Source organism: Anas acuta, chromosome 13, assembly GCF_963932015.1.
Source record: "Anas acuta chromosome 13, bAnaAcu1.1, whole genome shotgun sequence".
In the NCBI taxonomy this organism is placed as follows: Eukaryota; Metazoa; Chordata; class Aves; order Anseriformes; family Anatidae; genus Anas; species Anas acuta.
In genome coordinates, this window is record NC_088991.1 from 9,606,859 (window position 1) to 9,632,398 (window position 25,540).

Below are 25,540 nucleotides of genomic sequence, written 5' to 3' on the forward strand. Positions count from 1 at the left end.
GTCTACATAGCTTAACAAAACAACAAAAACAAAAAACCTTTTAACTAGATGCATTTTTGTTGCTGAAGGTATGAGATTCTTTTTTTGCTCATCAGATTGCAGCTGTGTATGATCTGTTTGGATTGAACATGAGCAGAGGCAGAGTTATAACTTTTTTTAGTTCTTCTTCTATAAGGCCTTGGATGGTTGGAAATTGCTTTTCTTTATACAGAAATTTTGTTGTAGTAATTTAATTTCTGAAGAACTTAGTACATTCAAATGGGAGTGGTTTTAGCTTCTTTTAAGGAACTGTGCTTGCAGGTCCCTTCTGGTTTTGTTGTGTTAAGATGGTCTTTTGAAATATATGGATTTAGATCATATGAAAGAATGAGTTATGACCCCTTCTCATTGCCCTTGTCAGTATGAAGCATGCTCCAAAATCTAAAAAAGTCTGGATTCTCACTGGTTTCAGAAACTGAGAATGCTCTTTTGATGCTGGACTTTTTCAGCACGCTGTTCTGCTCCAGTTATGTTCTAAGCATCTGAATCATATTCACAGCGTCTGAATGTCCCAAGTTCAACAAGCTACTTACTCAATTACTGTATTGTCAGTAGATTTAAAGGTTAAAATCCCAAATCACAAACGAAAATACTGTGTGAGGTTAATACTTGGGGCAAATCCTTGAACTACATTCCTAAATGTCTTCTCTACAGGAAAATGGTAAAACAAAGTCGAAGTGTTTAAAAAATGGCCTCTATAATTTCTGCAGAGTAATATCTAGTTAGGCTGAGTTCCCAATTTCAGATCTGCATAATAACTCCCCATCAAATTTTACTGTGAACATTGATAAGCTTCTTGATCTTATGGTATTGTTAACTGTCTTCAGCTTTGTTTAATCTTTTGTGTAAAACTACGTTTTAAGCATGACGTTGAGCAAGTAAAGACATGAAAATAAACATAATTCTGCATAATAATAGGCTCTGAAATCTCTCTGACTACACCTCTTTACTTTCTAAAGAAAAAAATACATGTTGCCTGGTGGGTGGTATAAGCTGACCTATTTAACTGTTTTCTTAGATAGTGAATTTGTAATCGAAGAGCAAACACCCTTTATGACAATCCTGTAAACTCTCTGTGGGTAAAATTCCCTGTGAAATTGAGGCTTTGCAGGGCTATGGCCTTAATCTTCCAATTGTTCTGTAGTTTTAGACTAATGTCTCAAAGGTATTTAGATCATCTAACAAATCTCATTTTTTCCTTCATGTATATTGCCCTTAACTACTGTGGTTTGTCTTCTGTTATTGCCTGCCTCACATAAATGTTTGTAGTACGATCAAAGAAAAAATTAGAACATATATACATACATACATTTCATATATATATATATATATATATATATATATATATATATATATATATATATATATAGGAAAGCTTGAATAACAATGCTACCCTACCTTACTTTATATATATGTATATATACGTATATACTTTTTGTGACAAGCCATAAGATTGTAGAATTAAAGAGTACTGTATCTGGACAGAGTAAATGAAAATACATTTAGGTATATTTGTCTTATATTGTAAGATAGCCGAAGATAAAAGATAGCCCCCATATCCAGCAGTATGTTTTGAGTTAAGTTTTAAAGGTAGGCCAAAGAAAATAAAGTTTTGGTTTCTCGGTTTTGTTTTTGCTCAGATAGGATGCTTGATACAAGCAACAAAAACATCAGATTTTTATCCATATTTTCAGCACTGTATCATTCATGGGAATGAAGACATGCATCCTTTGTAAAGTGAGCCACTGCCTGCATTATGGTTAACCTGTAGCCTGTCCTAGCGTGCTATTGCTAAAGGCCTCTCTAATGATGCCACCCTATTGAAATATTTTCTCTGGTTCCTGGTTATGCTGCATACTAAATTGAACTTCCTTTTCAATTAAAAAAAAATAACTCTATATATTTGACCTCGCATCAGATCTTCCAGTGGTAATTGTTTCCACAGTTCCATTGAAGTGAAATAAAAAAGAAAAGAAAAATAATAGAAAGATACAAATACGCATGGAAAAAAAAAATATATCCTGGAAAAAAAATAAATCTTAAATCTTATATCTCTTAGAGGTACTCTTTTTTTTTTTTTTTTTTTTTTCCTGATTAATGCACACAAATTTTCATGAGGAACCACTTTGTAAATATTATCTAGTATTTATTAACCACAAATGTTTTGCTTTTTCACTTCCATTTTAATCACTGAGTTATTGACTGAATCCAAGAAATGTTGATGGGATTTATAGGTGTATATGAAAACACCTCTTCTATGAAGACAGGTTGAGAGAGCTGAGGCTGCTTCAGCCTGAAGAAGAGAAGGCTCTGGGGTAACTTCATTGCAGCTTTTCAGTACTTAAAGGGGGCTTACAAAAAAGATGGACAGCAACTTTTTGCTTGGGGAGTCAACGACGGGACAAGGGAGAATGGCTTTAAACTAAATGAGGGGAGATTTAGATTAGAGGTTATGAGGAAATTCTTTACTCAGAGGCTAGTGAGGCACTGAACAGGCTGTCCAGAAAAGCTGTGAGTGCCCCGTCCCTGGAGGTGTACAAAGCCACGCTGGATGGGGCCCTGAGCAACCTGATTTGGTGCGTGGCATCCATGCTTATGTCAGGGGGGTTGGAATTAGCTGATCTTTAAGGTCCCTTCTAACCTGAGCCATTCTATCTAAACTGTAACTAAAACAGACATCAGTGGCACATGTGACTGACAGTTTGTGCAGTAGCATTAGGAACTTAACCAGAGGAGCTGTGTCAGGGCAGTTTGATGGTACATGGCAATAGACGTGTAATTCATAAATGAATTATTGTAAACTGTTTGAATAATCATATGATGGAAAGAGAGGGATTCTCAGTAATTATCTCCATATTTGGTTATATAAGCACTAAACAAGTGCTGAAATATTATTAAACCCACTGGGCTTCCTGCCAGTACATTTGCTATTTCCGTTTATGTAGACTGATATACCTTATTACATTGCCAGAACTCCCACTGTCATGCATCTCACTGATGCATATTTGTGAAGACAAGAAATATACCTTCCTGAAGGATAATTATTGTTAATACTCCATTTTATTGCTGTTTTTGATAAGGTGGCATACAAACCTGTAAACGTTTTTCACCTTTCATTATCTGATCTTAGAAGCTGCTTAAAAGCTCTTTGAGTGGATCCATGGAGTGTAGAAGCATAGGTGTCTCTGTGTATATTTTGCTATTCTTTATAATTTACCATTTCTGTTTTATTTATACAAGATATAATGTGTAGATGTAGGGTAATGAAACTCAAAAATATTATTACCACTAATCATATATTGTAAGACTCTGAAAGGATAGAAATGTGTAGTTTTTGCTAGTCTTTTCTCACTCCCACAGGAGAAAGTATCAGGACTTGAGATACTTCAATGGACATCAGTAACAGAGGCACTCATTTCCTTTCTACCAAAGTCTGCAGAGCATGATAAAAACAGAAGTTCACTGAAAAATACTGTGGGACTGCAAAAGACAGCCTCTAGGAAGCTGTTTCTACTACATTTTAGGCTGAATACTTGTTATATTCCTTTAAATGATATCTGGAGCAGTCTAGAAGTACCTCCACATAGTGTTGTTTGTTTTTTTCTTTATTTTTTATTTTTATTTTATTTTTAATCATGAAAAAAAAGACAGTATAGTCAATAAACAATATAATTGCAAAAAGAATGTACTTAATTACAGAAAAAAAGTTTATTATGTTATTATTTTTTGTTTGTTTGTTTTAATTTATTTGCAAGAGCTTGGATTTTCACCCAAATTTACACCTGGTGCTTTTAAGGACTACTACTGATTTTCATGGTATGTAGGTAAAAGGCCTAGTGATATATTTTTATTTTTATTTTTATTTTTTGTAGCTATAGGGAATAATTATGTGTAGGCAAACAGAATTAGCAAAGTAACAAATTATCAGTTTATCCAGATACCATTATAAAGACACTGTCCTTTATAACAGTGAAGGGTTGAGCAGATATCTAAAGAGCTGTTGATGACTTTTGGGACAAAAGCATTCTCTCAGTCTCTGGGAAATTAGCTAACAAAAACTCTTAAGATGTCTCTACTAGGTCTCACAGAAACAATGTATGACCGAGTTTATATCATTCTTGGCAATAACTTCATTTTATGGTTTAATAGTGTAGAATGAAATATAATTTGGTATAAACAATTAATTTAGCTGACTACAGTCTGCCAGAGCTCAAATATAATGGCACCTTCTCAACTTATATTGCTAGAATTCACAGCAAACAAGTAAATACTGCAACTGTTCTTTTGAGTAACAGGTAGAAAGACTAGCATAGCGTTATATGTATATTTTTCCTACCCTGTTTAAAAATAAAATACTTATGCTGTGATTCAACTCATTGATATGAAGCTCACATTAGGAAAAATAATTTTGAAGAATAGGAAAGTGTCAATTAGAAATCCTTGATGATACGTTAGATGTACAGAGGCTTGCAAATGGGTGGCAAGTCACATTCTATAGCCTTGTGTTATGAATAGCCCAGTTGTAAGTAATCCAAATTTCAGAGCGCAGACTGGCCTGAGGAGGTGTGTACAAGTGATTAGAATTTCAAAGAGCTCAGAATAAACACCAGCTCTTTGATGGATTAATTTATGCACAAAGTGGCAGGAAGAGCTGAGTTGTTCTTGGAAAGTTCACACGGAGCACTGTTAAGCCCTTAAAGATAAGTTTTTGATATTTTATTACTGGCAATGTGAGTGTAGTATGAGACCTTTACCAAATCAAGGCACTGACCAAAGTTCCCCCATGAAGAATTTACCGAAGGCTGTCAGAACTGTAAGATTTGTACAGAAATAAGAGAACAAGTAATACTAAAATAAATAAATTTTAAAAAGTGGTTTCTTGCTACCTAATAAAATCCACACCCAACTAATATTGAAATATGGGTATATATATGGATGCAATGTAGCCGTGTACAGGATTAAACAAGCAAAAGTGGTTGTGACTACTGTACTAGCATCCAATAGGTTTCTGTAGCTTAACATTTCAGGGAACACCTTTATTTGAGAATGCTAGCAACTCTGTAAGCCATCATAGTTGCTAAAGAGCTGCTGTACTACAATTTTCAAGAGCAGTTTCCAATCTTTCCTGCCATGGGCATTTCTACAAGGCACATGAATTCCAAAATGCAGTCTGGTTATACTTGATTTTTTGTTATTTGTTGCTATAACTGAATTTTCTGAATTTTAAGTCACTGTTCTGAACTTCAGGTTTCAACCCAGGAAAAAAAAAAAAGTTACATTTTCTTTGGAGAAAGCTTATGTATCAGCACAAGCAAAAGGAAGTTTATCGTTTTAGATGGCAGACTAAAAAACTTGACTGACTAGTATTACTAGACTAATGTTGGTGATATGATAATATTTTCTTATTTGTAGACCAGCCTTTGCTAGAATCCATAAAAGAGAGCATCCGTGGAAAACTACCTAACAAGCTAATCAAGTACTTTTCAGCTATGGAGCTCACTGCTGCAGGATATTATCAAAGTCAATAAATTAATACTTATTTTTAATACATTAACTGTACATAACCAGAGTATTGTGTGTGTGTGTGTGTGTATATATATATATATATATGAGTTTTGGCTGCTGTGTTAATCTTCATGATTAATGATCTGTGAGCAAGTCAGCCAATAATTTTCTACTGTAGAATTCTTTCTCTTTCCCCCTATGTTTCAAGGACCGAATAATGGTCAAATAATGGGACGGTGGCCAAATAAGACTACTGATCTGATGCAATAAGACATCTGTGTTCCTACAATAGAAGTAGAAAATACCCTTACAGGAAAGACCAAACCTTTGAAGCCAAATTTATCATGGATATTAATCCACTCAGTGAAGCCAAGATTACTTCTTATAATAGATAACTTGACCTTTTAATTTCTTCTTTAGATTTCTTTGTTTTCACGCCAGTGTGTAGGAGAATTACATATATAAAGTTTAAACAAAGACTAAGGTAATTATTCTGGGTTTTGTAAAAAATCAACATTTAAATCTAAGTATTATATATAGACATATGTCAGAGGAATCCCAGGACCCTCATTTTCGTAAAGAAAGCCCTGTATTTTAATAGAGATAAGCCAACCTGTGTTTTTGTCTTAATGAAATTCTTCTTGTCAGCTCACTTAAAGATGAATAAATTAAGCTTTGAAGAATGTAAGCCAAATGATTTCTGTGAACTGATTCAGAAAACAAAAAACACAACCCCTTCAGGGACTTAACCTGAGCAGGTGTGAGAGCGGGGGATAACTGTCTCAAAGACAGACGTTGACATATTTTTATGCAAAAGGACAGTGGACTTTGAATCAAGGCAGCAGTCACGTTGCATGAACACTTTGAAACATCAGTTGGCTGGTTTTTACTTTTTAGACATTTTATTTTCATGTTCCTGCAATCCTGTTTTCTTTTAGAATGTCACTTATTAAAGGATTCTCCAGTCAGAGGACAGCTGATTGTTTCATCAGCTTGAATGCTCATGCTGAGAGAGTTTTGCCTTTCATAATAGCCTTTGATTCCATCTGTTCAATTTATCTATTCCTCTACACGCAAAATCCATGAACTCCATAGCATAAGCATATGTGCCTTGTACCCTGACCTGACACAACCTTTGCACGCAGGTTTCTCAATTATAGTGAGGGCTTAAGAGTTGAGATAGGTATATCTGTAAGGATTTCCCCATAGCAAAAACGTTCAGAACCAAGCTCATAATCCTACTCAATTCCTATTGAATTATTTCTAAAGCCTCTAGATACTTGTACTGTTCTGTGGGTAGAACATTTTGAGGTGTATACATCTCTGTGCATCTGTACGAGTAAGGAGAAGCAGAACAAAAGAAATGCTTTCTTCTGGAAGTGTTAAGGAGAAGTTGAGAAGGAGAGATTGGAAAATCACTTACAAAACAGAGGCATCTGAATAGAAACCTTACAAGGTGAATTTGAATGCTTGGATTGGTAGGTGCGTATTTCCAGTTGTTGTTGATGGCTCTTCACTTTTACAGTGACAGCAGAAGAGAGTAATGTTCAGCCTTTGTGGGACTGGTACCTAAATGTTCAAGAGTTTATTTGAATATCTAGTTGACTCATTAATAGGTTACTGTTGCATATATTATAAGCCCCTTGCCAAGTACAAGATTCCTTAGTGGTGTCCTGTGTGGCTGCATGCTCTACAAAGATTTATCTAGAAATAAACAGTTCATCAAGCACATAGCTTTCTTGAAACTCTTGACAGATTTGGTAGGAACGGTGAATAAAGTTTGTTTAATGACTATTGAAAGTTACAGACTAGAAGAACTGTCAGGTAAAGTGTGAGGATGCAGCATGCAGCCCTTATTAAGTATTCTGGATAGCTTGTAACTGTAATGCTTCTGGTAGTAAGACTTTGGAGCTTTGTAGTCATTTTATAAGTGGAAGTGTCAGGATCATTTCCTTTTTAGAAATATTAGCCTTTCACAGGCTTGTTTTACCTTTTTTTTTTTTTTTTTTTCCTTATTTGCTGTTATGGAAATACCTAATTTCTGTACGGAACTATAGCAACTGCATGCTCAAATTAGGTATACAATCATCTGAACTTTTAAAACAAAGCCCTGAAAATATCATGTGTTAGGATTTACACACTAAGGAGAAAATCCTGGATACTACCAGCAGTAGTGTCTGTCTTTGCTATTACAACATATCTTTCAAGAAAGAAATGTGAGCCTGATTATGGTCGTGGAATGAATAAAATAATGAATAAACTGATTATGCATTTCACTGTGGTTCAATATGATTAAAATTACTGATCTAAGTCTTTCATGATGTAAGGAAGGATAAATACACATTGTTAGTTTTTGTTTGCTTGCTTGCTTGTTTTTGAGTGAAGTTAGTCTGCAAAACTGAAAAGCTTTTAACATATTAAAATAAACAGCATTTCATGCTCATTTTTTTGTGAGGTAGCATAAGTATTTTACTGGAACAGACCATCATTGAATACTTCTTAGTCACCAAAATTACGTTAGATAGAGTTGAAGCATCATGGTCAGTTCCTTGTTTGTCTGGAGGAGGGAGTAGTCCTACTTTTGGAGTCTAGTAGAATCTCATTTAATGGACTACAGAGGCCTTATTACATATCTTTCATCCCTTGATTTACAAGATCAGATTGTTGACATATTGATCTTATTTCATAAGCTTTAATAGACTTCCAAAATTAATTTTATTTTTTTATATCCTCTTACCTGCAGACACTGTTGCTCAAATATTGACAGCAGTGCCACCACACACTATCTGTGTATATTACCAAATGCTAAATTAAAATCACAGCATTAAATATCCTGTCTTTCATGTCATCATTTAATAGTGTCCCTCATTAAAAAAAAAGACAAAAATAACCATGAAATTCCAAGAGTCAGTTAGTCTTTTATACTTTAACACTGCAGTATAATTGTGTTTTAGAATGTTGTGCACAGTATAATGAGTAAAAAGATCTATTGTATTGAGAAATGTAGATAATCATGTAGATGGGATAGCAAAAGTATGTTTCCTCTTGCGCTTAATACACTTTTTTTTCTTTATGTTGCAACAAAGAAAGGAATTAACAGGTTGTCCACAACTAAACAAACACTGTCAAATTAATATTATAAACATATTTGAAATGTAAACATGTCTTGATATGTAAGATATCTTCTTTTTTTTTTTTTTTTTTTTAAAGAAAAGACAGCAAATAATTTGTTTTGGAGAGAATTATAGTAATACTGTGAATATAGCAAATGAATACGGTAACCAGTTGTACTGAACAGATCAATGAACAATAAAACTGCATAACATCTTTTTACATTTAATTTATATATATTTTTTTTTTTCCCATGCTTCATTATACACAGATGTTAGGATGACCTTTTCTCATGGTAGAAAAAAATACATTATGACCTAAGAACAACTGGCTCCTGAATTGATGATAGCATTATCTTACCAATTTCTCCTTACTAGCTGGTTGCAGTGAGGTTGCAAAATCCAAGGAACTTTGTTGTAGAATGTAGGGATTGTAAAGTGTTCACCTCTCACAGCAGTAGAGATGCACAATGTAGGTGAACAAGTACTGTCTCAAATTCTGTCTGGAGTGCAATTTTCAGGCGGGCCATGTTCTTCTCATCAAAGTGTACAAACGAAATAATTACATTTTTTGTAAGATCAGAGTAGATCCAATCTTGTCCTACTTCCACTTTTGTTAAAAAGAAGCAAAGTAGGACTCATTTGTGTTTTCTTTTCTTGAAAAGTCTTTAACCACAAAAGCCTAAAGGTATATAGAATACTAATCTTTCCATAGCTAGTATGGTAACATGACTTCAATAAACATGCACAACCTTTGCCTTTCATAACAGAAATGTTTAATAGTGATTTGCAGTCTAGTACTAATGTTGTGTTGAAGAAATTGTTCATTGTTTTGCAGCTGTGAAGAACATCTGTTTTATGGACGAGAGGACAAAAGTTAAAATCTCAAAATTTGAGACAAAACTTAGCTGAAAGTGTCTCAAAGCTCATACTCACATTTACTTAATGACCTATTTGTCATGTTCAAAGAGATATGGAATAACGCATAATGAACTATTTTATTGGGTTTAATAAATCCTTGGATTCATTTTCATTCTGAGAATATTAGAACCAAGGAATTTTTCAGAAAGTGCTCTTAACAGAATGATTTGACAATGTTGATTTTTTCTTTACTTTATGGAAAAAATGCAAAATATAAATCTTGCTCTTTAAACCAATCAGTGAAAACTATAATATTCACAGAATACAGTGTACTTCAAATCACTTTAAGCATTTTTCTAAGGACTAAGAATTGCTTTCAGTGGTTTCCCTAAGAAAACACAAAGTGGCATAACCTGAGTAATAGTTATTGTTCTTTCAAAGTGTTTAGCTATGAAAAGCTCTGTGCAGTATAAATGGAAAACAGTTGGTGTTTTTTCAACAGAATAGTAAACAAGAACCCTCACTTTAAATAATTATGGAGTTTCTGAAGTGAAGCCAGTTTCTGGCCTAATAATTTCAATTATAACCTGTCCTAACATTTTTTCCTCCCTTTTGGTAGACTTTGCATGTTCTTTCAAAAAGCATCATCTGCTCTTTTCTTCCTATCTCACAGCTGTGCTCTGAATTTTTCACTGTACATTATTTCTTTCTCTAATGATACTACTGCTAATAAGTCACAAAATTAAAGATGTGGGTTCATAACACTTTTGAGAAAAAAAATCTGGGATAAAATTTCTGTATTGTAGATACTCACTTTATAAGTACCTCAGCCACCAGCATCCAGATCCGCACAATTTGATGCACCCAACCTCCACCTTTTTTAAAATTATTTATGTAGAGGTGTTTCTACATAGGCTCGGTCATAGTGGTACCACAGAAAAGGAAGGTTCAGAGGATGTACTACTATTTGATAAATAAAATACATGCTTGAGCAAGTGCAGTAGAGGAAAGGATTAGCAATTCAAGAGATGGTATTTCAGGTTTTAAGAAGGATAAAGAACAATATAACAAGAAAATATTTTATCTCCTTGAAAAAGTTGACAATCTGGAGAATCACCACATAAAATCAAACATGGAAATAATTGGCCTTCCAGAGTATGCCGAAGGGTCTGACTTTATAAAATGCATTCAACTCTTTTCTTAAAGATTTAGCTGCAGGACACAATTCGTATTTTCCAAGTTACAGGAAAAGCTCACAGACTCGGGAAATAGTAAGAAAGCAAGATCAATTCATGTGAAATGCTTTAGTTATTGAGATAGGAAATATGTATTAAAAATAGCCTGTGGGTGAAGAAAAATTCTATGAAGAAAAAATAGGGAGACAAGCCTAAAAGTTATCTGCTGAAATGTCTGCAGGGTAACAAAATCTTTAGGTCCATAAAAGTTAAGTGCACTGACATTCCTGGCAATACCTGCCTACAATGAGAATGGATTATGAAGGTCTGAGGCTTTTTTCAGGTACTAGGAATACAACTGAACTGAAGGCTACCCAAAGAATTGTAATTTAAGGCCAGATTGATCCCCTTTTTAAATTATATGGAAAGATTCTGCAAATATGAAAATGATAGTATGCCCTTGGGGAGTCCATGCTGGTCCTATTTTAGAGTGTTGCCTCAACAGGAAGATTACTGGATTCCTGGAGAGAATAGGGCTCTTACAGATATCACTGACTTTTAGGATTTTAATCAGATTTTCATTAGGTAAGTGTAAATGTACATCATGTTGCACTTCTCTATCCTGAGGATGAGGAAAACAGTAGTTTCACTTGTATGCCTAAAAGAACCTGGAACCAGTTATGCACAGTTCTTTCATTTTTGAGTGGGTAGGTTATTTGCTGAGCTAGTTTCAAATTTTACATTGAAATGTTTTAATTGCTTGGGTTCTTGAAGTTTTTAGACCTTTCTTAAATCAGACTAGAAAACTATATTAATACATCTGGTACATACAACAGACTAAACTTTAAAAAATGTGGAGCTCCCACTTGAACCCTCAGGCTAAGTGATTAGCCTTTCAAACTGCTGAACATCCAACAGCTCCATATAGAAGAATGGATGATCAAAGTTTAGGGGCTCTCGAAGAAATCTGATTGTTTCATTCATCCACTTAAGTGAGCACTTGACTAAAGGCTGATTTCTCTGTGAGCATAACCTAGAAAGTTTTTAGTCTGATGAGTCTATGGGGAAACTTTCACCCTTAAATCTATGAATCTTGACCTCTTTACTCAGTCAAAATTCATGTTAACATCAACTATGATTTTACTTCACAAAGTAAAATGAGCAGACTGAGGTTCAAAGAGATCTTTCTGAAATGTACCTGCAAAATTGCTCTGCTATTTTGGAACAGATATGCAAATCAGTCCTTTCTATTTTTATTTTATTATTTTTTTTCACATGTTCTAAGTGTGAAGTAGCTTTTGATATCATAGTATTACATTAAACAAATTTAACTGTTTTATGGAAAACTTCTTAGGAACAGAGTGCTCATTGAAGAAGGAACCACTAACAGCAGAAACTAGCTTAGACTGACACAAAAACCGAGCAGAAGGGAACAGCAATTGAAATAATATCAAGGGGTAGGTTCTTATATATGTTTGTCTCCAGCTCATTGTTTTCAGTCTTGCAAGAACGTGAGAAATGAAAGACAAGTATTGGTGTTTGCAAAACCTTCTGGTTCTTATCAAAGATGTATTCTAAACATTCATGAGTTAATGGAGATGCTCTGGAATTAAACTGCTAATTAAATGCTAGAAAACTGACCAAAATGTTCTGCTATAAGGGCAAAAAAAGGCTATTAATGAACTAGTATTAAATATATATATGTAGTTTGTCCTGAGAAAAAATATGATCTAAATAGCACTAAGTTACTTTATCAAATTGCAGTTGCTATTGGAAAAAACATGCTAACATTTATTTATGTTACAGTGTATTTTTAAGATAGTTTAAACAAAATATAAATGTTTTTTTTGATAGAAATGTAGAAACTAATGAAAATGTCTTCTCAAGTTGAAAGAAGTGTGGCTTGAAAACAGTGGGAAAAGAAAATAATTTTGTTGAAAATTGTCATAATTCATGGAATTATTATTACTTGTTGATACTTTACAATGCACCCTTTTTAATATAATTATTTCCATGCATTATGGTTATATATAGCTCTGAATAATTAAAATCTGTTGCACTGTTAGACACTACAGGTCTTTAATTTGTCCCTATAGAAACACCTTTGAAATGTCATATCTTTCTTACTTTGTCAAAGGTTAGAAGAAATAAGAATCTACTATAGTGTTGATATATAGAACTTACATTACTGAATATATTAAAACTACACTTAGAAATTAGTAAAATAAGTGGAGAGGAAACTGGTGCTGCTTGAATGTGGTGAGCTCATAGCAACAACTCAGGCATTTGGAACAGTAACGGTAGTTACTGGCACTTGAATAAAAGTTGTATTCTCACTGAAGTTTAAATGTATAGATAGAACAAAAATGACACACTTTCTCCCTCACAATCATTCTGTGGTTGTAAGGATGTCAGAATAAAAATGTATTATCAAAACAATTTGTATGATTTGGGAAGGAATTTAAATATGATAGCATTTTGTTGGTCAAAAAGTAAAAATACGTGTATACTGCTAATTAAAAGAGTTTTTGTGTTCCAAAAGCTGTCTGTGATTCTGTTATATTCTATAATCTGTAGATATCAGTAGTCATTTAATTGGCTGACTATTGTCCTTCTAGGAAAGAAAATTAGTATTTCTTCTTGTGTGCCAGGAGTCATGAGAGCTTTGTATGTGGAAGGGTTGCAAATCTTTGAGTTAATGAGAAATAACCTCTATTCTGATGTATAGCAGGTAGAGTTGTGAGTCAATTTAATTTAGCAAACAGAACAGGCAGAAATCTCATAAATTAGTATGAAATTTTACACAAACATAATGTCCTTACTAGCATTTGGACCATCTCATGTACAGACACTAATCCTAAAATATCTTTCACAGTGTTTGCCTCATTTTTGAGTTCTAGTAAACAGTTAATTCAATGAATTCATTGTATTAATACAGTGGAGCTTTTTAGATTCTCTATATCCAATTACCAAAGACAACGCAGCTGGCAAAATATTCTGTTAAAAAAAAATAAAACTCTACCACATTATGTTATTTCATGTCATGTCACCATCTGTATTATTACAGCATTCCATGCAAAGAAACCATTTTAAAATCACATTAGTAGCTTGGCTTATCCATGTCTCTGCACCGAGAAAGCCAAGAAATAGAGAAAGCTATATCTCTGATGAAACTGCCTTATGTCTAATTAAGTGTGGATAACAAATGAGTTTCTAATATTGACAGTTCTACACAAACTTGAGGACAATTGGCAAGAGTATTCAGAGCATCCAAGCAGTAAAAAAGGAACAAGATGGTCACTTAGCAAGCTAGTAGTCAAACTGTAAGGCTGTGTAAAAATTGACGTTTTGAAATATATCCAGGAAAAATAATGGAAGAGCAGCGATCTTTGGTAACAAATATATCATCTTTGCAAAAGACGCTCCTTGGAAAGCATATGTCTATACTGCCTTTTAGCTGAAAGCTTTTAATACTTTTACTTATAGGGGTTGACTTTTAGGTAGTAGGATTACAGTATTTCCATATTGCATTGTAATTTGTATACATAAATACTTTTTTTTTTTTTCTTGTAGAAACCCACATACGGTTGCAAATATGAATGCTTTGTCATTTATGAGGCAATATTTTTTGATGCATTTTGTTAGTTCTGGTATTATTCAAGCATCTAGACTTCCAGTGTATAAATTTCTGCAGGGACGTTTTTCTTTATCACAGTAATTAGTCGAGGAATAGTAAAGCCTCAAGGGGAGAAAGACCTTGGAACAGTGCATTGGGACCACTGCCAAGTGAAGAATTTGGAAGAAAGGAGGGAAAGACAAGCAGTCACTTTATAGCACATGGAACAGGCCCTGGAGAGAGAGGGAGAAAGAGATACCATTTAATTACAAAGTGTATCCAGGAGATCAAAACTACGGGACAACTTTTTTTGTCTTTTATTATCAAAAACATGTTTGCAATTGTAAACAATGGAAAAGAGCTGAAAAAAGGTCACTGTAGTGTATTATAAAAATAGCATACCAAAGTCTGGTCATTTCAGTCTTTTTAGCATCTTTATTGAACTTAATGTTTCCTGAGTTATAAAACTCCATGTAGTTGACTGTAAGCATTAATGCATTTGTGGGGAAATCCTGAATGTGAGAGATGATACCGAGGCTCAATAAAATCTGTTTCTGATACTTTGGTCATGAACTTAAACCTGATTTCCTGAAGTAGGTCCATCAGGCCACACACACTGGTGGGGTTTGAGAAATGAACTCTTACACTTTCTCACACCAACTCTGTACAAAGGATTTTAAGTGATGTGGGTTCTATCATAAAAGCAAAGGAGACTTTGGAGAACATTAGAAAAGGGCAATTTTCATCCTGTACGCCATTTCTGAGCTAGCTCTAAAAGCATCCCCTATCCTATCTATCCAGACTCTGCAAGATAAAGTAAATTGTGGGGTTTGCAGCTGGAATTTTTATGTAGTAATTGCCACTAAGTGTTGGGATCACAAGACCATGGCTATGATTCCTCTGTGTGTTCACAGAGCAAATCAGTCCTTAAGTTAGAGCTCTAACAGGAAGGGCTACAAGGTCTGTTAGTGGCTAGCAAGATGGAATTTTTGTGGTAGAGGGATAGTATTCCTCCTGCTTCTTCTGACAAGCCAGAGCATGAGCGTTATTAGCTGAGGTGGAGTGAGAGGAACGGGATCAGGGCCAAGGAGAAAAAACAGAACACTGACTTTGCAAAATAAACCATACAAGGGTTGGAATAAGGAGCCACAGTTCAGGGGGTGACTGATGTGTTTTTGCTGTGGATCTGACAGGATTGGCTGTTCTGTTCTCTTGCTGTTTTGGTCTCTTGAAAAATTAACAACTTTGAATAGAAATAGATGAAAGACTATAGCAAGCAGTTTCCTAGTTTTGAACAGGAAGATTTTTATTTCTCTGCAGCTGAGGAGAAATTGCCGATTCCCTTTAGATATAAATTTATTTAAGTTATACTTGTTGACCAAAAGGGAGCTTTTATTTTTAGGTAGGCTCCCAGACAGTGTTTACCCTATATATGGATGTCAAAATGAAAATAAATTTTGTGAAAATCTAGGGCTGTGGGTATGAGCATCTGGTTTTATTTCATCACCTAATGATAAATGATCAAACAAACATGGAACAGGGAGACCTAGAGGAGCTCATAGAGGAATAAAAAGGCTGTGAAAACAAGAGATTCTGGAACTGCAGTGTAATATCATATTTTTGTTTTTTGTTGTTGTTGTTTTGTTTGTTTATTTTTTATTTATTTATTTATTTATTTATTTATTTTGCCTCCCATTCTTTACAGCAACTAGTACAGTGGTTGAGGCTTTTAAAATATTTTTGTCGCACAAACAGTAATAGTGAACTAAGATCAAGCATAACACCTCTCCAATGTCTGTCAAGAACACTGTGAAGCCACACATTTTAGTTATGCAGGATTTAAGAGTGTACAAATTCTCTAATAATTTGGTGGACATATTAGTGCATTTCTCCTGTAGCTGGTTTTGCTATATATTTTCCAGCTTTGCAGTTCAAAAGACTTTAAATGGTGTATGAGAATCGTGGAGGTTTTTCACGATGTGTTGTTGGTTGGTAATATCACTAGTGTAGATAATAGGTTACTACACGACATGCAGATCCTGAGAAAACTATTTCACTTCCTATATGTGCTTTAAAGGTTGAGGAGAGAAAATTACCTTCATTTTTACTCTTTTGTACTTTATTTTTCAGGGTTTCTTTTTCAAAATACCCTTTCTTGTTTGTTTGTTTGTTTGTTTATTTGTTTTTAAGCATTTCTCTCCCTACAAAGGACATTACTTTTTTGCAATGTGACATGAATATAGTAAAAAATAACATGTCCTTTGATAGACTTCTTAACATCTTTCTACCTCTGATAACACATGGCAGGGTTCTTCTGAGGCTGGAGGCAGGAGTATTTATTTTTGTACATGTCTGTTTGCATATGAAAGCTTTATTGACAGACTTTTTAGAAAAAAAATCAAGTATTTTAATTCAGCAGCTTGCTTTTGGAGTCTGTACAACAATACAGTATAAATTGTAATGAAGGAGGGGATTGCTAAACAGAATCAATCTTTGGGCCACAAATACAGAAGTAATGATCTAAAAACCCACTGTATCACTGGCAGAGTGTGAGTTGAAATGAGTTAGCAAGTGGATATATTTGCACTTTGAGCTATCAACTTTTCAGTCAACTGAACTGGTAGAGACCCAGATTGTGATTATGTCCACTTAAACCTGACATAAAACTCAGTCCTCCCTTTCCAATTGTCATGTCTACGTGATCTTCCTGACTCCACTGTGCTGACACTAGCACTCATGTGGTCACTTGGTGAGATGCATCTGTCCTCTCAACGGATGGGAGGGAATAAGATACCTGCTTAGATGTCTGAGTAGATGCATGTCTCCAGCAGCATCCTGGGCTAATGCCAGATAAAGTGGACATGTAATCATGACCTTGTTTTCTTAGGGCCAAGCATCTGTAAGTCAATTACAAAATTAAATACTTCAAAGCTCATTTTACTGTGTTAATTTTCAAACAGAGTAAAAATATTCAACTAAGTGGAATTTCCTATTTTAATCAACTATCCATGCAGCTATATTACTGAATGCATGCATCTCTGTACTAACTAAATTGAAACACCTAAAACATCTGTATTGGCTATGGTAAGGCAGTGAGAACAGCCGTTCATTGTTTAAATACTATTTTTGCAGATTCTTCAAATCTCTCTTAGCTTCGTTAGATGGGGGAAATGCAATTTTTTGCTTGCTCAGCTATTGAACTCCAGTTCATTTGTCCTGCAAAGTTACTTAAATTATTCATAGTTTCATGCACCTAAAATTAAAAGGGACCATTATAATCCTGTAGTCTGACTTTCTGCATGGCATAGACCAAAGATTTCCACTAGTAATTCCAATATTGTCCCTGTGTCCCTAAAACTAATGCAGTGTAGGAAGCTGTAATTCCATTTCCAGATTTAGGTGGCACTTGTATTTTCAGTATTTGAAGGGCATGCCAAAGTGCATGTGTATCCAAAGTGTTGGATAAATGATCTCCTGACTTATCTTTTTTAAAAGGTGGGACTAAATATATGGAACCTTTTTGGTTCTGTGGTTGTTTTTTGTTTGTTTTTTTGTTAGTTTTTTTTCACTTTATCTTTAAATGATATGGTCAGATGCACATATATTGAGGTTACTTTTTTCCATTGTATTTAAAGATTGGTGGCTACATTATTCATTTTTGTGTCTGATTCTACTTAATTTGTCTCTCAGAAACATATATTTGCTAAAATATGTCCTAGTACTAAGCCTGGAAAAAATATATTAATGTTCAGCATTACCTCTGATTTTGAGTGTCTGATTAAGAAACAAAGACTGACTGAAAGGAAGAAGTCAGAGTCTCAGCTATTGCCTCAGAAGTCAATAACCTTACTTTCTTCAGTAGTTAGAAAGAAACATGAATATTTGGCTAATCTGTTTGTATTTATGTGTCTTGATTTGCAAGGGCTATACTAAACTACTATTACTTTTATTGGTTATTTAAATCATAATAGTTTTCTGCCATTGGGGGGGACAACAAAGAAAATGAACTCTTTTTTTTATGGAACTAAAATGTGTTCTACGAGGCTTCTTTGGCCTATTTTATGAAAATTAATAATTTCTGCAACTAAAGCTAATTGGTGTGTGTGTTCTAGAATTAGGGCAGGGATGTGGTGGGAGAAGAGAAAACACAATTGTAATGGCTTAGATGACTTCACAATTAGGAAGACATTCAGAGGTTCTAAAACTGGCATCGATATTCGACATATTGTCAGCAAACCTGGCTATAATTTATTGGAAATAAAAATTCAGAAGAAAGACTTCAACATCATTCAGATACTAACTGCTGAAATCACAAAAAAGTCCATCATTATTCTGAAAGTGCTGCCTGTCACAGGGATATCAAAAGAGACAGCTAAAAAATAAGAACTGTATTAAGCTAAAAAGGAACTGGGAAGACAAATCACATTGCAAAGATAAGATAAATCCAAATCTTAAATATTTTAGAGAATAAAGATTAAGATAACCATAATTTTGATCAAGCTGAAGTCATGAAAAAGAATATGGTACAACTGGTTTTTTGTTTTGCCTTTTTATTATTATTATTATTATTATCATTATTATTAGTTTTATCACCTTTTGCAAGAATATGTAGTGGAAGTGTTCTGATTTTTTACATTTCAGTCTCACATTCTTGGTCCTTTTTTTTTTTTCTCTTACCTCTTTGATTTTTTATTTTTTTTTTTAATTTTCAAAATTAGTTTTTCATTTTAAGTTCCTGAGCATTTAATGTCTTTTTGTTGCAAAGGGAGAAACGGGCTTCAGTTATGCAGAAAACAATTATTGATGAATCAGGTCTTGTGGAGAATGACAAATAGTTAAAATTGTGGGAAGTATGAAAGTTCAACATGTCCATTGATCTTAATTAATGTCAGGGAGGGAATTTAAATGTCATCTACTGGAAGGGTAGTAGAGTTAGTGGAATTCTCAAAGAATTTTTCATGAGGTTGGAATTGTTTAGCAAAACATTTTGTAAAACTGTATCACAAAGTATGAAGTATTAAAGCTGCAGTGACCATGGATTTTGAAATCACATTTAGAGGAATATCCATTGCTTTATAGAAAGTCCCAGATAACTCTGTAGAATGCAGTGATAAATTAGGCTAAAACGCAGCGTTGTAGAAGTGGGTAAGTAGTATCAATCTCATCTAGAGGAGTGGTTTTATCACTTGCAAATGTTTCGATAGATCATGAAGATAATTTTGATGATAGCTTTGTCAATGGTACAGGTGTTGGAACATTGCATATGGTTTTAGAATATTGAAGAAGGTATTTCAAGGGAAAATAGGAAAGTATCAGTATTGTTGCTCAAGAGCCTGCTAAGGCCTTATTATTTAAGTTATAAAGCTTCAAAAAGAATTAGTACTAGCATGGGTCCTGAGAGGAGCTGGGCTTATAGACAGAATAAAAAAAAGGAGGATATGAAAGAGAATGGACTTCTAGTAGAATGTCCATCCTACATTGTGATGTGTGATAGAGATGTCGTGTGTGTTTGGGATTAACCAGATGACCACAAATTCCAGGAATAAGTGGGATCAACTGTCTAGGTAAACTCTTTGGAGTTTATGGACAAGAAGTGTAGTATGTTCTGATCCATCTATGTGAAATGGCTGATGCATTTATGCCATTTTTACATACTGTACGTGAAATTCTGGATGGAAATGTGGCAATCCTGCTTTTGTTCCAAAGCAACCTTAACTGAACTTAACAATGGGGTTTCTTTCTTTCCTCTGCTTTTATCAATGTACCTAGAAACTGTGTACAAGAACAAATTACAGCTTGAAATTACCACCAAGATAAAAAAATATATATAAAAAGGAAACTAGATATGAATGAAAAAGGCTGCCTTTTCAAATGAACCTTTGAATTCCACCCCAGGGTCATCTTTCTTTATCATCAAAGAAGAAAAAATGTCCATTTTATTCTTTCATTTTCTTTAATGGTAGAATATCAAACTATAGACTTACTGGAGAAAAATAAATAAATAAATAAATATAATATATATATATCAGAGCACCTAATTTTAACAAGGTTTAAATCTTACACATTTTTTATTTTTTTGGTAGAAGCTAAGGCATTTTGGCATTTCATTAGTAAATAGCCTTTTTATTATGAATTCTTGTGCAGTCCCTATTTACTCTAGTAACAATAATTACATTATTTGCTACAAATACCATGTGTTCACTGTATAGCCCATAATTCCAATAATCTGCCTTTCAGAAATTACCAAGACTTCAAGGTGAATTCATTGGTAAGCCATGGCAAATTACAAGAGAAGACAATGAGGTGTATTGGTTTATGAGATGTAAGAAAAAATAGGGAAAAAGGACTCAGGGGTGAATTTGTCTTTGTAAATTGAATGTAGAAGTATTTTATATGCTGCTAAATTACATGTAACTTGTGAATCATTCAAGAGAAAATATTGTAGTTAATCTCAATAAAATACAGTATGAATTTTCATTCATCACAATATGCTGTAAATAGACATAAATATATTCCTAGATATTTTTTTTTTCAAATAATATTCAGTATGGAAAGTACTGTTGATGTAAAATTAAACTCATGAATAGTTAAGCTTAGGGTGAAGTCTTATTTATCCTGCTCGTTCAGGTAGTTTCTGTGGCTCTGTGAATCTTGCTCATTCAAACTATGACAAGAAGTGTGGCTAGGACTGAGAAAGAAGTAAGTTCTCAGTGCTTTGCAAACATTATGATTTCCAATAATTTTATATCTAAATATCTGACAAAAATAATTCAGAATTTTCACAAGTTCCTACTGAAGTAATATTGCATTAATCAAAGTGTTTGGTTGTATTGGGAAGTTTTCATAGTAAGTAATGTTTTAAACTGAATATTGGAAAATTACGGGAAAATGGAAATGTCTTGTTTCCAGCATTTTCCAATATTTTAGATCTCAAAGTTACTTTAAACACAAATTTAAGCACCAACCTTACAGTATGGCTGTAAGGTAATCCTGAGTGTAATGTCAGTATTCATAAAAGTATTTTATCTAAAATGTATTGCACCATCCTAATACTGAAGACCCAAAGGTAAACTATATATATCCAGTAAGGTACGCAAAAATAATCTTTACTGCAGTATTTTAAAATGAATATTATTCGCTGCTTTATCAAACATTTTGCTGTTATATTTTCACCTCAGATTTGACAGTCCCTGAAAAGCACATACCAAAATATTTTGTCTTCATTTTCATAAGGTGTTTGATTGATAAATTTTGCAGTACTTATACATTAGTAGTCTAATGTAAATTTAAAATCTCTGTTGTTGAAAGCAAATGTTAGTCACACTTTAAATGTTTATTCATTATGCCATCACTTCATAAATTATAATGGATAAAAGCATTTATTATTAGAAGCTATGCACATTTCAAATACTAGTAATATTATGAATATTTAGCAAACATGTCAATAGAAAGTTTGCACCTATAATTGTTAGCTGGGATTTTATCAGGCTGTCTGTCAGCTGAACAGTTCATACCAAGGAATGGTTGATTACCTGAGTGCTCCAAACTTATATTGGTAATTTGTTAGCTTTATTGTAAAACTATTTACAAATGTATCCTCAGTATCAAATGAAATCTAAATATTTAAGAACTCAGGAAGAAAACCAAGGAATAACAATATATCCTTCTCCCTTTAAAAATTGGGCAGAGAGAGAAATTTATTAATCTTCTTACATAGCTCTCCAAACGTCTCCCATTGCACATCTCAGAGCAGTGGTTTTCTTGCCAATAGAGAGGTTTGCTGCCCTTCACTTCCACATGTGATAGCTTCAGTTTCTTCTCCATGCTGAGCTTCTTTGATACCTTCCCAGTGGTTTAGCCAGACCAAAGTACATCCCATTCCTGTCCCCTGATTCACATGAAAGTTAGCTCTGGGTGTAGTACTCACTGGTAAATTCTGCCAACTTGTTTATATTCAAAACACTTCACCTCATGATTTTCACTGCTGAGAACAATAGTACTCTGTTTGGACATCTCTAGTGTGGTCAAATGGGGACAATTCTCTACTGTTTAGCTTAAATTGGTATTTTGAAGCTCATTGCCCCCTTAGAAAGAAATGTATCAAGGTTCAGTCTGAGCAAATTGTTTACTCACGCATAGAGGGACATGTGACCCCCAGTCTCTTAATGCTGTTTTGCTGTTTGCAGTAATTTTTCAGTGTCTTGATGTCTGTTTGAGTGATCTATTTTGTTGAAGCATTTCTGAAATTCAGCTCGTTCAATGTGCAGATTTGCAGCTACTTACTCAGTGTTCTTTCATGGGTGAAAATTATCTCATAACTTTTAAGATACTTTCTTAAAGAACCTCAATAAGGAGAAAAAAAGTCCCGTATTTTAACTAACATTGTGCAAAACACTTGACTGGAAATACTTTCATAAAACATAAAAAGCAAGATATATCTTCAGAATGGTAGTGTTTATACATTCCTTATACGTAATAATCTGTTATTTATATGCTTTATGGTGGAAATTTGAATATGTAAATGTTGAATTTAGCAGTGAATATTAAATGGTTTTGAATATTATATTTATGCTACTTTCATACAATTCCTATTAGAGATTTACTTATTAAGGTACAGAAATGTTTTCATGAGTATAATTATGCATAATATGATAATTAATAGTAGATTTTATATTTTAATGTGACAAAAAATCTTTAGAGTCGAAGTTATTGTCAGAATTTATAGCAACTAAACTGAATGTTTGTTTCAATAGCAGCTTGAGATAATGCAATAAGACCATTGATACAGTAGAGTTAGGACAAAATACACTGATGAGCTTTTAATGAAAAACATTGAGCACTTATGTCAGCACTGCCATGGCTAGTTTGTTTGTTTTGTTTTGTTTTGTTTAATCTGAGGTGCATCTGCAAGTATTTTATTGTGTAATAAAATCAAATTTACAGAGCATCTCTACTTCATTCTTTCTTCTGGGTAAAATGTACCACTACCTGAAGTTACTGAAATCTTGTTTGCTTTGATTCTACACTAAACCTCATAAGAAAACCATTGAATGTGCTGAACATACAGTTCAAGATTGTGGATTATGTTGGATAAGTAAGTTCAGTATTGACAGATGTAACTGGGATCCTGTTATTATAGTATGGCTGTTTTCATTACAGCATGGTTTGCGATAGAAGTTTAATCTAAAACTATTTTTCTGGAAAAATTTTGCCCCTTGGGACTTGGTTATATCTGACAAGCTGTGGTTGATTTTGTCTGGCTGAACATGTAAAGACAAGTAACTGAATTTTTCAGCGTCAGTAACAATGATTCAGTGTATATGAAATGGAATTTGTGTGCTATGAGTATTAAAGAAATTAATAAGACTGAAATTTCTTTATAGGAGACAACCAAATTCAGATGATTAAGAAGAGTATTATTCAGACCCCCATCTTCAACACTTAAGAGGTTAAAGGTTCAGCTAGACAAATTGTTAGGCAATTTAGGTCCTGCTTTTATCATGAGAGGTTGGATTGGATGATCTGAGGTCTCTTCCAATCTGTGCTTTTCTGCAATTCTATGGTTTCACAATTTTCAGTAAGGCTGTTGTTGCTAATGTAAGTGTAACCATACAGGTCTTCATTCACAGCCTCAGATACATTGTTCTGTGAGTAACCCTTACAGGAAATACTTCCATAGAAAACTCATCAGTTAAAAAAATATACCTACATTCAGAATTGATAATGAGATAGACACTTATTTCAGGCTCTTTGTAGGAAGTGATCCTATTTCTGCTGTTAAACCTCTGCAGCACTGTTCAGTCAACTTTAGTGACCTCCATTATCTCTCATTTAATCTCAATACTAGTCAGTGTAATTAAGTTTCATTCTGGTGGTCCTTTTTGTCATTTGACCTGTGCATATTAATTTATGAGTCAGAAGAGAACATCTCTTTTAAGAGTGTGTGAATAGGCTGGAAGCGTATGTGTTAGTCTTCTAAACCAGAAATCCCCACATGCTAAATCCAAGTAGAGGTGAGAATGGGTACCTTTTGATTTTTTTTAGCAGCAATGAAAGGCAAAAATATAGTTAATTTTAACTACTTTGAATCCTTCAGGATGTGTGTGACTAGCTTCAGGTCTGCCTGAGCACTTATCTAAGAAAGTGTTTATTTCATCTTGTAAAAGATGAAACATCAAATTTGGAACATAATCTGAAAGTTTATGAATCAGTGTACTATATGCAACACATTCTCTGGAAAACTTGGTCAGTGAAAACCTCTCTCTCTCCCTTACTTTCCCTTACTTTCTTTTTTCTCTCTCTTTCTTTTTCAAAATTATTTATGTGTTCTTTCCCTATTAAACACCATTTCCTTATGTGTTTTCCTTTTATACTTACCTGAATATATATATATTGCAGATGTTATTCAAGGAACATACTCATGGGCCATGCTGCAATAACCAAAACAGGAATAGTACTGTCTTTGAAGTGGTAGGAAGAACTATAAAATGTTACAAGGAACTTTGAACCTCTAATCAGTGTCGCATGCTATGAAATTTCCCTTTCATTTCACTCTGATTTTATTTACTCTGTCTTTAAGGGCTACAGGCAAAATTTTGCTTGCTTGTTCCATTTTTACCTGTAATGCCCAAAAGTTAGCATGTTGATATCTTTCCTTAATGTACTGTGTGAAACATTTTTATTTTAGGCTTTAAGAACTTTTCATCTTATTGATGGCAATTGCACTGCTCTTTTGCAGTTTTGCTGCACTAAAGACTCTATAGCTTACCTATTAGAAGCTCTTCATCCTGGTTTCTTTCATCCCTGGTGAAACTGGGATGACACTATTTCTACATCGTTGACACATGATTTCTGTTTGTCTTCTGTGGCCTTTATTCTTTCTGCTTCTACCAGTGGACCTGCACCCCTCAGAGCAAAGTATAACCTGTAATTTTAGATGAAGCCTTTTTTTTTTTTTTTTGGTTAAGGGAGTAAGAGAGATTTATGTTCAAAAAGGATACCTTTCACCTAGTAAGGTTAATGACAGGGAACATAAGGAAGTTAGCTTTCAGTAAACTAAAGGGTGAGTCTTCACCCCCATTTCAGTTCCTATTTCTATCTCCGTTTCCTTGACTTTGGGCATCTCGCCTAACTGTCCTTTGCTGCAGTATCCAATGTATGAAAAGGGAAACATACGGTGCTTCCAGCCCTGATTTTTCTGTGTATTCCCAGGCACATATAAACCTACTAGATGA